We start from the raw sequence: 14,793 nt of genomic DNA on the forward strand, positions 1-14,793 counted from the left end.
GAGGATTCTTGAAAACACGAAGATTTTTTAAAACACGGAAATTTTTGAAAATACGGAAATTATTTTTAAAAAACACGAATATATTTTTTGAAACACGGTAAATTTCATTATTATTTTTTGAGACACGAGAAATTTTGGAAACATGAAAACTTTTGAAAACACGATTTTTTTAAAACGTACCGTATTTAACACGAATCGATGATATTCACCCCGACATGGCAATGAAATCGTCGATTTAGTGTCAAATCGATTCGACTTAATATTTAATCGTGATTCTATTAAAACACGAGAAACCTTTTCTATTTTTAATAACACGAGAATTTTTGAATATCTTCATTTTTTTTTAAAAAAGGGCGGCCCGTATTTAACACGAGCCATCGATATTCACCCAACATAGCGATGAATTCGATGACTTAATATTAAATTGGTTCGTTGCCTTGTGCATTAAAATATTTTTTAATTTTAAAAATGCAAGTAAAATAAATGTGATAATATTTCTAAATATGCTATTTAAAAATACTAATTAAATTGAAATGAAACAATAATTAAATATACAGATTAATTTAAAACGAGGGTAAAAGGATTACCAAAAGCCAAAAGTTATGGGCTTGATCCAACGGGCTACGCAATTCGGGCCTTTTTGTTTTTTGTTTTCGTTGCCTTGTGCATTAAAATATTTTTTAATTTTAAAAATGCAAGTAAAATAAATGTGATAATATTTCTAAATATGCTATTTAAAAATACTAATTAAATTGAAATGAAACAATAATTAAATATACAGATTAATTTAAAACGAGGGTAAAAGGATTACCAAAAGCCAAAAGTTATGGGCTTGATCCAACGGGCTACGCAATTCGGGCCTTTTTGTTTTTTGTTTTTACTTCTTTTTTTTCTTTTTCTTTTTCTTCCCCTTTTTTCTGGACTGGGCTGGGCTGTTTGTACTGGGCCTGGGGGCTGCACTGCTGGACTGGGTTGGCCTGCTAGGCGCTGTTGGGCCTGGCTCCTGGGTTGGCCTGCTTGATCTGCTGCTGGGCTGCACTTGGGCTGGGCAGTTGGCCTGCTTGTTTTTTCTGCTTTTTTCTTCTTTTTTTTTGGGGGTTTGAGGCTACTGGTGGGCTACTACTGCTGCTGCTGGGTGCTGTTGTTTGGGTCGGATCCGGGTCGGGTCGGGTCGACCCAATTACTCCTTTTATTTTATTATTTTATTTCTTTTTTCTTTCACTTTTTCCTTTTCTTCTCTTTTTTCTTCTTTTTCTTCTCCAAGCCGAACCCCAGCCTCCTTGCTCTTCCTCACCGTCGCCACTTCCTCCACACGGTGCGATGGTCGCCGGCGTCTCCTCTTCTCTCCTTCTTTCTTCTTCTCTTCTTTTCTCTTTTCCTTTTCTTTTTGGTTGCTATTTTTCTGTGCTTGCTGTTTTTATATTTTGCTTGTTGCTTTCCTTATTTGTGTAGATGCGACGGTGGTGGAGGTGTCACGGTGAAGGTGCGACGACGGTGGTTGCGAGAGGAGGCTTTTGGCTGCTGTTTCTTGACTGTTTTTGCTGCTATTTTTTTAATTTTTTTCTTTTCTTTGCTGCCAAAACTGAACCCCCCTCTCTTCCTCTCATCTTCTTCTTTTAAATCCTTCAATTTTGTCTTCTTTCCTTTGTTTTCAGGCGGTAGGAGAGCATCATTGGCCTAGGGAGGCTGCTGGAGTAGCTGGAGGTGGGTGGAGCACGCTTGGCTGCCGACTGGCGGATTTGACATGTCTAGGAGGACCAAATTGTAAAGGGTGTAAAGTTTTCAGGGTAAAAATGTAATTTTAGAAAAATATGGGGCTAAAATGTAATTTTTAGAAATTTTAGGGGTCCGAATGTAATTTATATTTTTTGTATTTTTTCTAATTTATTATTGCTTTATTAATATTTTTAAAATATAAAAAACAAAACAAAACAATAGGCCAAAGCCCAAACAAGTCCAAACTTAAATTATTTAAAACCCAATCATCCAACCCTACATGCCCACCCATTGGGCCCAATCATTAAGCCCACATTAGGCAAGCCCAAAAAAATCATAATTTTTTAATATATATAAAATAAAATAAGATAAAATAAATAAAATAAAACAAAAACACGAAGAACGTACCGGACAAAATTCAGTGATTACAGCTGCCCCTCTTTGCTCGTCGCTGTGAAACAGTGATAGAGCAAAGACTTAAAAGCACTGAATTTTGTTCGATTGTCCAAAACCCCTTTTTTTAAAAAATAGAGATTGAAAATAGCTCGACGCGCGACCCGAAGCTGAATTTATCTCTCGAGCCATGAGTTGATTTTTGAAAAAACAGAAACTTAAAACACCTCAGCGTGCAACCCGAGGCTCAACTCACCTCTCGCAATATGAGTTGATTTTTAGAAAACATAAATTGAAAAATACATCGACGTGACTCGAGGCTCAACTCACCTCTCGCAATATGAGTTGATTTTTGAAAAGCAAAAATTAAAAAATACCTCAACATGACTCGAGGCTCAACTCACCTCTCGCAATATGAGTTGATTTTTGAAAAAACAGAAATTGAAAAGAATACCTCGGCATGCGACCCGAGGCTCAACTCACCTCTAGCAATATGAGTTGATTTTTTTGAAAAATACCTCAGCATGTGACCCGAGGTTCAACTCACTTCTCGCAATATGAGTTGATTTTTGAACAACAGAAATTTAAACGAAATACCTCGGCATGACCCGAGACTCAACTCACCTCTGTATTATGAGTTGATTTTTGAAAAACATAAATTGAAAAGAAATACCTCGGCCTACGACCCGAGGATCAACTCACCCCTCGCAGTATGAATTGATTTTTGAAAAATAGAAATTTAAAAGAAATACCTCGGCATGGTCCAAGGCTCAACTCACCTCTCGCAATATGAGTTGATTTTTTTTATGAAAAACAGAAATTAAAAAAAAAAACCTCAGCGTGACCCGAGGCTCAACTCACCTCTCGCAATATGAGTTGATTTTTGAAAAAAATACAGAAATTAAAAATACCTCAGCGTGACCCGAGGCTCAACTCACCTCTCGTATTATGAGTTGATTTAAAAAAAGACATAAATTAAAAATACCTCAACAGGACCCGAGGCTCAACTCACCTCAGATTATGAGTTGATTTTAAAAAAAGACATAAATTAAAAATACCTCAACAGGACTCGAGGCTCAACTCACCTCAGATTATGAGTTGATTTAAAAAACATAAATTAAAAATACCTCAACAGGACCCGAGGCTCAACTCACCTTTGTATTATGAGTTGATTTTTAAAAAAAGACATAAATTAAAAATACCTCAACAGGACCCGAGGCTCAACTCACCTCTGTATTATGAGTTGAAAAAAACATAAATTAAAAATACTTCAACAGGACCCGAGGCTCAACTCACCTCAGATTATGAGTTGATTTAAAAAAGGACATAAATTAAAAATACCTCAACAGGACCCGAGGCTCAACTCATCTCAGATTATGAGTTGATTTTTTAAAAAGACATAAATTAAAAATACCTCAGCGTGACCCGAGGCTCAACTCATCTCTGTATTATGAGTTGATTTAAAAAAAAAAACAGAAAGTGAAAAATATTTCTTGAAAGAAACAGGGTTTCAAAAAACATCTAGTAAAACTAAAAGCCTTCTTCTTCATTGATTTTGTGCAGCTTTCTCCTAGTATTCCTTGCTCTACTGGTATACCTATATATGTCATGTATGATGTTATTATGATATGCACATGTTTGTCCTAAATGCTTTTGTGTCTACATGATCATGCAATGCACCGTGGGCTGTTTGTCACGTGCCCCACTTTTGATTTTTGTGAGAGTCCGCATTCATTTCCTCAATTCTTGACTTTTCTCTCTAGTTTTGTACTCATCCTCAAGTTTGGTGAGTAACCCACATTTCTTCGTATATCACCCTCTTGTCCCCTGTTGAACTTTTTCTTGCTTTAGGGTCCTTGTATTTATCAAGTTCTCATTCAGGTAATGCTCAACATTCCTTTTGTTTAGAGTATGTCATCTTACTATTTATCATTTAAATGAATCAAACACGATATGCATACAAAAGGCAAAGTAGGCATGAAAGAAATACCTCACATTCATTTTTTTAAAAGCAACAAACGAAGGAAATTGACAAGGAAAGTTTAACAAATAAATTGTCATAAAGAAAAGAAAGCGAATTCAATGGCCAGAAATGCTCTAGATATCCAATGCATGAACTTCCCACGTTTCTTCATCCTGGATCTTTTCGAGCACGGCTTCTTGTGTAGAAGATTTTGAGCTTCTGAGAATGCTTCAAATATTGTAACCTCGCCATTCGACTCCCTGTTCAAGTCGCCTTGCTCCTTAAGTCCGAGGCCACATTGTTAGGACGCCCTTTTGGGTTTTCATCCTAATTTTTTTTGTTTATCAAGACGCCCTTTTCGGGTTTTCATCTTGATTTTTTCTTTTTCTTTTGTTTTTTTGTTTTGTTTTTTTTTGTTTTTGTTTTTTTAGGCATAATATTTCTTCACAGCATCTGAGTTCACTGGATTAGGTAATTCTTTCCCGTCCATCTCAGTGAGAATCACAGCCCCTCCTGAGAATGCCTTTTTTACAACGTATGGCCCTTCTCAATTTGGTGACCATTTTCCTCGAAAGTCCTTTTGTATCGGGAGGATCTTTCTTAAAACGAGCCCCTCTTCGCGAAATTGTCTTGGCCGCACCTTTTTATCATGGGCCGTAGTCATTCTTCTTCTGGTACATATGTCCATGACAAATTACCTTCAAGCGTTTCCCTTCAATATGGTTTAGCTGATCATATCGAGCTCGAACCCATTCTGATTCCTCTAACCTTGTCTCCATCAAGACGCGCAGGGATGGGATCTCTACTTCGATAGGCAGAACGGCTTCCATTCCATAGACCAGAAAAAAGGAGTTGCCCGTGAGACGTCCGCATCGAGGTGCGATATGCGTATAAAGCGAATGGTAGCTTCGTGCCGGTCTTTATATGTCTCATCATCTTCCCAATAATCCTCTTAATGTTCTTATTAGCGGCTTCATCGCCTCCGTTCATCTTTGGGCGATAGGCGAAGAATTATGATGTTTTATCTGAAATTGCTCACACACTTCTTTCATCATATTGTTGTTCAAATTTAAAGCATTATCTGAAATGATTCTTTCAGGCAGACCATATCGACATATGATCTCCTTTTTTAAGAACCTACAGACCGCAGCCTTCGTCACATTAGCAAACGTAGTGGCTTCTACCAATTTTGTGAAGTAGTCTATAACCACAAAGATGAATCGATGTCCATTGGAAGCTTTCGGGGAAATCGGCCCTATAACATCCATGCCCCACATAGAAAAGGGCCACGGAGAAGTCATGACATGAAGGGGCGACAGAGCTGCATGAATTTTATCGCCATAAATTTGACATTTGTGGCACTTTCGTGCGTAACCAATGCAATCCCTTTCCATCGTCAGCCAATAATAACCAAGTCTCATAATCTGCCTGGCCATGGTGAAACCACTGGCATGTGTTCCACGAATTCCTTCATGAACCTCTTCAAGTATCTTTCTAGCTTCAACAGCGTCCACGCACCTCATGAGCACTTGATCTTTTCCTCTTTTGTATAGAATATCCCCGTCAAGAACAAATTCAATCGCTATTCTCCTGATTGTTCTTTTGTCATTCTCGTTTGCTTGCTCGGGGTACCTTTGATTCTTGATATACTCCAAGATATCATGGAACCATGGTCGTCCATCTGACTCCTCCTCAATACTAAAACAGTGTGCAGGGGTCTCATATATACTCATTTGGATAGGCATTATCTCAGTTTCTCTGTTTGCCTTGAACATCGAAGCCAATGTGGCTAGGGCATCAGCTAGTTGGTTCTCTTCTCGTGGAAAGTAGTTAAAAGTCACTTCTCTGAATTCTTTGACCAATTTCGCAATGAGATCGTGATACTTGACTAATTTTGGATCTCTCACTTCTCAATCTCCACGAATTTGATAAATGACTAATGCTGAGTCCCCGTGCACTTCTAAGATTTTGATTTTCCTCTCGATAGCTGCACGAAGCCCCATGATGCAAGCTTCATATTCCGCTATATTATTGGTACAGAAGAAGTTCAATCTGGCAGTGAGCGGGTAATGATCTCCTTCCGGTGACACCAAGACTGCTCCGATCCAATGCCCCAACGCATTCGATGCGCCATCGAAGCTCATCTTCCATGATTTCTCTTTTGATGACTCACCCTTTTTTTCTAAAATTCACATCAAATCTTCATCTGGGAAATCAAATCTCAAAGGCTCGTATTCCTCGTTGTTCGACTTGCCAAGAAGTCAGCTATTGCGCTTCACTTTATCGACTTTTGTGTCACATATACAATGTCATAATCAGTCAATAGGATCTGCCATCGGGCCATTCTCCCTGAGAGTGCATGTGACTCCATCATGTACTTTATTGGGTCCAGTTTCGAAATTAACCATGTCGTATGATACAACATGTATTGTCTGAGCCTTCGAACAGTCCAAATCAACGCACAACAAAATTTTTCAATTGAAGGGTACTTTGCCTCATACTCTGTGAACTTCTTGCTCAGGTAGTAAATTGCCTTTTCTCTTTTCCCTGACTCATCATGTTGTCCCAGTACGCAACCCATTGAGTTCTCAAACACGGTCAGGTATAATATTAAGGGTTTTCCAGGGGTTGGTGGTACTAGTACCGGAGGATTAGACAAATACCATTTTATCTTATCGAAGGCCGCTTGGCAGTCCTCGTTCCATTCTCCGGGGTTATGTTTTCGAAGGAGTCGAAAAATTGGGTCGCACTGATTGGTAAGTTGAGCAATGAATCGAGCAATGTAATTCAACCTTCCTAAAAATCCTCTGACTTCTTTCTGTGTGCGCGGGGGAGGCAGTTCTTGTATAGCTTTTATCTTGTCTGGATCAACCTCGATACCTCTTTCACTAAAAATGAAACCTAGCAGTTTTTCTGAGGTAGCCCCAAACGTACATTTAGCCGGGTTAAGCTTCAACTGGAACTTTCTTAATCTTTCAAACAGCTTCTTAAGACTCCCAGCATGCTCTCTTTCTTCCCGAGATTTGGCAATCATATCATCAACATAAACTTCTATTTCTTTGTGCATCATATCATGGAACAACGTCACCATAGCTCTCTGATGTGTTGCCCTAGCATTCTTTAATCCGAACGGCATTACCTTATAGCAGAAGGTTCCCTACATTGTTATGAATGTAGTTTTCTCCATGTCCTCGGGAGCCATCTTTACTTGATTATAACTTGAGAAGCCATCCATGAAAGAAAATAGAGAATGTTTGCCGTATTATCTACCAAAGTGTCGATGTATGGTAAAAGAAAGTTATCCTTAGGGCTTGCTTGATTCAGATCACGATAATCTACGCACATTCGCACCTTGCCATCTTTCTTCGGCACTGGGACTATGTTAGCCACCCACTCTGGATATTTGGAGACTTGTAGGAAGCCATCGTCAAATTGTTTCTTGACTTCTTCTTTTATCTTTAACAGCATTTCAGGTCTCATCCTTCTTAACTTCTGTTGAACGAACTTGCATTCTGGTTTCAGTGGGAGCTTATGAACCACCACATCCTCATTCAACCCTGGCATGTCCTGATACGACCAGGCGAATACATCTTTGTACTCACAGAGCAAGGCGATCAAATTCTGTTTGGTGTTATCTGAAATGGAAATCTCAATATTCACTTCTTGTTTCTTTTCTTCACTTCCCAAGTTCACTGTCTCAACAGATTCTTGATGGGGTAGAATATGTTTTTTTTCTTGTTCAACCATTCTCAGTAAGTCAGGAGCATCTTCAGCATCTTTCTCGGCTTCAAATTCTCCTAAACAAACAGCCTTCTCAAAATCGATTTCAGGACTTGTAACGGGATTGTTCATGCCATGAATATCTGAGCACTTGAAAGGCGGATAGAAAATACTGCTATAGGAGAGCATCAAAGTATTGGAATAAACAAACACAATGTTATGGAATGAGATATATAGAGAGAAAGGATATGAAGCGATGAGGGTAATTATGAAACTGATAGAAATGAAAAGATCATGACAAAATGCATCTTCATTAATGTTCATTGAAATGATAAAGAGCAAACATAAGCTCTTACAAAAGGAATCCCACTATTTAGGGGCACACAAAATAAATGGAGAAGTAACATTGGGCATTACTCTGGAGAGGACTTAGAAACTACAAGAAGGCCCACAGCAGTCCAATTGTTCAAAACATATCCTGGAAGACAGAGGTGTATCATTGAAACATCATCAATTGTATCACCCTCGTTGAGCTCAACATCCATAGTTCTAGCTCTTAAATGCGTTCTATAAGAATGACGTGATTCCAGACTTGTAGTGTCACAACTGTGGATTATGCGATTCTAGCCTTAGTGAATGGTTAGGGTGATATGTACATACAATGAATGAATGAATGAATGAATGACCAATGGATGCTAGTCATGCGTAAATATGCAAAAAATGGTGTTGATTTCAAGATAGCCCCATATTTTGGCGTTTCAATTATCAAAAGAGTCGATTACAAAATATTTTGTCGATGAAGATGCTCATAGTGTTTGAGTCTCATTATTTCCAGATCCTAGTCAAGTCTTCGAGGTTATTCTGTAAAGCATTCGAAGTCATATGCTCAGGAAGATCGGAGATATATCTTTCTTTTAAACTATCCCCTTTTACTTTTTGGGTCCTCAAAGACTAGTCTCGGACTACGACATTTTTCTCGATTACTTGTGTAATTGACTCCTCCATCAGAAACCCGTTTTTGGCAACCAATCTCTAATCAACACCTTCCTAATGAGATGTCTACGATGCATTATGAAAAATAAAATGAAGAACAAATAATCTTGGTTAGAGATCACAACATATATAAACAGAAGAAAAAAGAAAAATAAAGACTATGGAAAATTTAACAAATTAAGCTATTCAATCATGCAATTTGGTGAAACGGACCGACATTTTTTTTGCCCCAACATGCTTTACAAGAAACCTACGCCACATACCATCAAACAATCTACCCAACCCAATTTATTAAATAGACCCAATTCATTCGCAAATAAGTGTAAATGTAAAAGAAATAAAAGGTAAGAGGCGTTTCTCCCGTGTACTTATTTTGGTAACTATCAAACGGATAGAGGTTCGGCATGGCTCTAATTGGGTGGCTCGTACGGTTCACTATATGTGGTTTTGGTTCTAGAAAGGTACTTGAATTGTCCATACTGTCACCTACTAAGGTTAGTACGGAGCCTCGGTTATCGCCCGTCATGGGCTTGCGAGTTCAATTCGAGGGATTACATTTACTTATGCCTATGCGGAGGGACAAGTTAACTCACGAAAGCAGAAGTCATATGTAACCCGGAAGTAATTACTAGCCTGTGCGGAGGGACGAGTTAACTCACGAAGGCGTAGCGTTTACTTCCACTTAAACGGACGGAGCCCGGGTAGAGAGCTCATGTTATGCAAAAAATGCAAGTGCACGGTGTACGAGGAGAAACTCACAAACCTTTTAAATTTTATTTTTACTAAAATAACTAAAAAAACGTAAAACTTAAAGCTGAAAAAAAACAGAAAGACAAAACAAGTTAGAAAAATATTAATTAAAAAAACCGAATGCAAATGCATGACTTTTCAAAAAATAAAATTCAAGGATCACGATTAAAAATTAATTTGAACAAATGATTTTAAAAATTTGACAACACGCGTTTAACATCAGACTCGACTCTAAAAAACATTTTGTCCCCAGCGGAGTCGCCAGCTGTAGTGACCTAAAAATTTGAGGCGCGGGTGCTAGTCGAAGTAATCATTGAAAATTTAAAAATGGAGTTTCGATTTTATTTGAAAAGGGAGTCGCCACCGATCTTTTTTCTAGGTGTGATCGGACACCTTTAAAATTCTCTTTTTAGTAGAAAAATTTATTTTTAAACTTTTCTAAAAAGAGGTAATTTTAGGTCTACGTTAAAATCCAGAGAAAATTAGGGTTCGGGAGTCGGTTACGCGCGAGGAAGGTATTAGCACCCTCGCGACACCCAAAATTGGTATCTCGTTAAACACGCGTTGTCCTAATTTTCAAAAAATAGAAGTTCAATTTAATAGTTAATCGCGATCAGATCAAAATACGAGAATTTTTAAAAACACGAAGATTTTTGAAACAATTAGTTTTTTGAAAACACGAAAAATTTTTAAAACACGAGAATTTTAGAGACACGAAAATTCTTAAAAATACGAAAATTTTTGAAAACACGGAAATTTTTAAAACACGAAAATTCTTAAAAATTCTTTTCTTTGCTGCCAAAACCGAACCCCCTCTCTTCCTCTCATCTTCTTCTTTTAAATCCTTCAATTTTGTCTTCTTTCCTTTGTTTTCAAAGGTAGGGAGCATCATTGGCCTAGGGAGGTCAGCTGGAGTAGCTGGAGGTGGGTGGAGCACGCTTGGCCGATCGGGCGATTTGACATGTCTAGGAGGACCAAATTGTAAAGGGTGTAAAGTTTTCGGGTAAAATGTAATTTTAGAAAAATATAGGGCTAAAATGTAATTTTTAGAAATTTTAGGGGTCCGAATGTAATTTATATTTTTTTGTATTTTTTCTGATTTATTATTGCTTTATTAATATTTTTAAAATATAAACAAAACAATAGGCCAAAGCCCAAACAAGTCCAAACTTAAATTATTTAAAACCCAATCATCCAACCCTACATGCCCACCCATTGGGCCCAATCATTAGGCCCACATTAGGCAAGCCCAAAAAAATCATAATTTTTTAATATATATAAAATAAAATAAGATAAAATAAATAAAATAAAACAAAAACACGAAGAACGTACCGGACAAAATTTAGTGATTACAGAATCGTCACTGAGCTCTCATTAATTACATACCATTATGAAAGCTACTCAATTAGTGCTTGTCCAATGATCTTACCATAAGTGTGTTACCCTCGTAGGATATCCTAAATCTCTTTGGGATAAATCTCATAAAATAATAATCAAGTCATTCATCTACTAATATAAGTTGTCTTTCCATATTACAATATGACTGTTGACACCATTTTTTTTGATAAAACGGGGTCGACTTGGATTTTGAAAATAAAACAAAAATGGGAGTCGCCACCAATCTTTTTTGCTTAGGTGTGATCGGCTCACCTTATAATTAAATCATTTTAATAAAAATTTAAATTTATTAAAATGATAATTTTTGGTCTTATAAAATCTAGAAGACGGGTTCGGGAGTCGGTTACGCACGAGGAAGGGTTAGAACCCTCGACACGCCCAAAATTGGTACCTTGTTGATTAATTAGTGTCTTAATATAAAAAATGTGTAAAGATTTTAAAATACGATCCTTGTATTAAAAAAACTTGTATAAATCAAATTAGCCGTTAAGACCCTCTCATTCCGGAGAGAGAAAATGTCATACCCAATGAGTTAGGGCATGATATTTCACCTCCTCAAAAAATGAGATTGTCCAAAAACTCGTGTAATAAAATTTAAAAGGATATTCAATTGTTTAAGTCAGATGAAAAAATCGCAGCCCAATACGTTAGGGCACAACTTCTGAAAATTCTAAACATTGAATATTGCCTTTATTATTTTTACAAAAATCCTCATCTCGAGAAAACAACGTGTCATATCCAATACGTTAGGACACAACGTATTTTATTCCCGATAATGAGCTTTTTATGTTTTTTGATTAAAGAGCATTCTCGATTATTTAGATTCAACGAAGAAAATTGGAACCCAATACGTTAGGGCTCAATCCTCTCGAAGATCCCAAATACCGAGTATTGCCTTTATTTTCAAAATTTTCTCTTTTTTACGAATTTGGGTAAAAATTATATGACGGAATAACAATTATGATAATGTAAGTAAAAATAATACGAGCAATAACAAAATGAACAAATAAAAAGGTCAAATTAATAACATGAAAAATAACAAGTATAATAAGCAAGTAAAGTTAAAACATTCTTTTAAAATAATGATGAAAACGTGAATAAATAATTAAAAGGAACGTGAACAAAATTATAAAAATACAAGAGTATAAATATGTATATATGTATGCATATGGAAATTATAAAGTATATAAAAATATATATGTATATATATAAATGGTAAAATATATATAAAAAATATATGTGTATATGAATTATAAAATAAAAAATAAATATGTAAAAAGGGTATATTTTAAAATATAAAGGATATATAAATATGCATATATATATTTATGAAAGGAAAATGTGTATGTAGATATATATCGTTATGTATATAAATTATAATGTATATAAAAATATATAAGTATGTATACATATATATATAAATAAGTTATAAAAATATGTACATGTATGTGCATATATATATGTTATAAAAACGCATATATAATGTATATATAAATTATAAAACGTAAAAAGTATAGAAGCATGTATATATAAATCCAAGACGTGCATGTATATATATATAAATCCAGCTCTCAACCCCCTCCGAACGCTTCGATTAGGGCTCGACCGAGGTCACATCGATCGATCACGGCATTCTGGCTTAGCTCTGCAGGCACTACCATGGAGTCAAAAGTTTTTTTTTACCCGCTTTTAGATCCCGGCCTCCTAAATACGGGTTCGGTCTCGAAACACCAAAAAGAAAACAAAAGGGATAGGATCACCAGCCTTTCAACAACCGATTCTATCATCGGAGAAGAAGCCTCCGACGACACAGATGTGAAACGATCCCGGTAAGTTCTTCTTTTTCTTTCTTTTTCTTGTTATTTTCGTATAAAATAAAAAATAATAATAAAAGTAGAATTGGCCCGATTTGAAACCAAAATAGAAGTAAAATCACCTTCAAAGTTTCTTTCTTTTTTATTTCTCTCCTCTGTTCGTAAGCTTTTTTTTTCTTTTTCTTTAAAATTACATTGGGTTTTTATAGACAAGTTCTCTGTTACAATCACTATTCTCTGTTGCTACCTCCCCTTTTGTTTTGTTTTTGCAGGGCTAGGGAGTCAACGGACAGAACTTTTCCATTTTGGTGCTACTGAAGGTCGCCTTGGGCGTCGAACGTGCTGCTGAGGCACATGGGCAGCAGGGGGAAACGGCGCCTTAGGGTTAAGGTTCTGGTTTCTTTACTGAAACCAGTTTAGGTTGTGAGCTTATCGGGCTTGATGTTTTTGGGCCAGTTGGGCTGCTAGGTTTTTTCTGATTTGGGCCATATTGGGCCTATTTGTAATTTGGACTTTTTTTTTATTTTGGGTTTATTATTTGTGCCTGGGCTCAGGCAAAATAGGGTCTGTACAATGACCATGTAATACTAATAAGTCTAAATTATATAGATTTATGTTACATCTTTTTACTTAATATTTGAGCAAATTTCGAGTATATTATTAGAAAATTATATGAATTTTATTCATATTAAGACATTGAGCATGATTTTAGCAAGTTTGTAATTTTATTAATTTTAAGAGTTAATTTTGCATAAAATTAAGTTATACTGATACATATTTAATGAAATGCTTAATATATTGCAGTGGGACCATGGAATTGACTACCATGGCAGCAAATTAAAATGTCACACATGACCAAGTCATATGGACGGCTAGAGCATGATTGGGTTCAAAAATTTTACCTTGACCCAGTTGAAGTTGGTTGCTGAAAGGAAATCTAATTGTGTCTTAAATTGGGTCAAAAAATCGTCCATCAAGGGGAAGAGAAACCTAAATTCGGCAAGCATCATGAGCAGCCGAAATCAGCTTTTGAAGATTTATTTGAGGTCTTTCCACTTGGGAAAGAATAAAAAATCAGCTCCCAAATATTCCCCAAGAAAGCTAGAATCAAGCAAGAAAATCAAAGAAAAAATCAGCCACTCTCCACATTTTATGGCTGGCCAAGAGAGGGATCATTTCAAGGGATCCCACAAGCTATTTTTAGCAAACTCTCAAGCTCTCCATCCACTATAAATACCACCCATCACCCCTCACTAAACTCATCTCTCAATTCACAACATTTCTCATCTTTTCTCTCTCCTTTCCACGCATAAGCCTTCCCATTTCCCATCCCTTTGGCTAGCATTTTCCCTTGAGGAAAACCTCTCTAGGCTGCCACGTTGAGGAGTATTTTGCAATCACAAGAATCGAAAGAAGCCACCACGATCGATTTTTGGGGAACTGTCGAATCATCAATAGTTTTGTATTCCTTAAATCTTATTTTGTTTATTCAATATGTTTGCAATTTGTTTTGATGTTTTCTTATTGACAATGATGACTTAATTTTGTTTAGCTAGAATGATTACATTAATTTGATAAAGTTCATTTTGATTCATGCTTGTGATGTTTTTTGCCTCAATCGTTCATGTTTCCAATTAAAATCATGTATGTATTTCATGCATTAAAATATGTTTGAATGCATTGAATTAGTTGATCAATCTTGACTAATTGGCAATTAATGGACGCAATAATTGGAAGGTGCATGCGTAATTTAGATCCTAATCTGATTAAATTAAAGGTTTGTAATAACTAGGGAGAGCTCTATTACCTTTCATAACTTTAGGTTTGTGTGATTAAATTGTTTCAAACTTTATCCATCCCTGGTACTTCATATAAATTCTAAGGAATCCTTAGTTAAATTATGACATTAGTTTATGCATAGTTTTTCTAAGTATAAGATTCGATTGAACTTATATGAGATTCTCAGTTAATGAAAGATCAAGTTGCCATGGAATATTTTTTGAACATTGTTAAGCATGATGAAAACTGATTTAAGTTGAATGTTGT

At 36.2% G+C, this 14,793-nt stretch overlaps 1 long non-coding RNA gene across 1 annotated transcript; it reads left to right on the forward strand.

The window, feature by feature from the left end:
• Positions 1-1,216: 1,216 nt before the first annotated feature.
• On the forward strand, positions 1,217-1,902 carry LOC128039790 (uncharacterized). The gene is made up of 2 exons (XR_008194435.1): positions 1,217-1,315; positions 1,453-1,902. It is a non-coding gene; the product is annotated as an uncharacterized LOC128039790 (long non-coding RNA).
• The last annotated feature ends 12,891 nt before the right edge of the window (positions 1,903-14,793 follow it).

The sequence above is a fragment of the Gossypium raimondii genome, chromosome 3 (genome assembly GCF_025698545.1).
Source record: "Gossypium raimondii isolate GPD5lz chromosome 3, ASM2569854v1, whole genome shotgun sequence".
Classification (NCBI taxonomy): Eukaryota; Viridiplantae; Streptophyta; class Magnoliopsida; order Malvales; family Malvaceae; genus Gossypium; species Gossypium raimondii.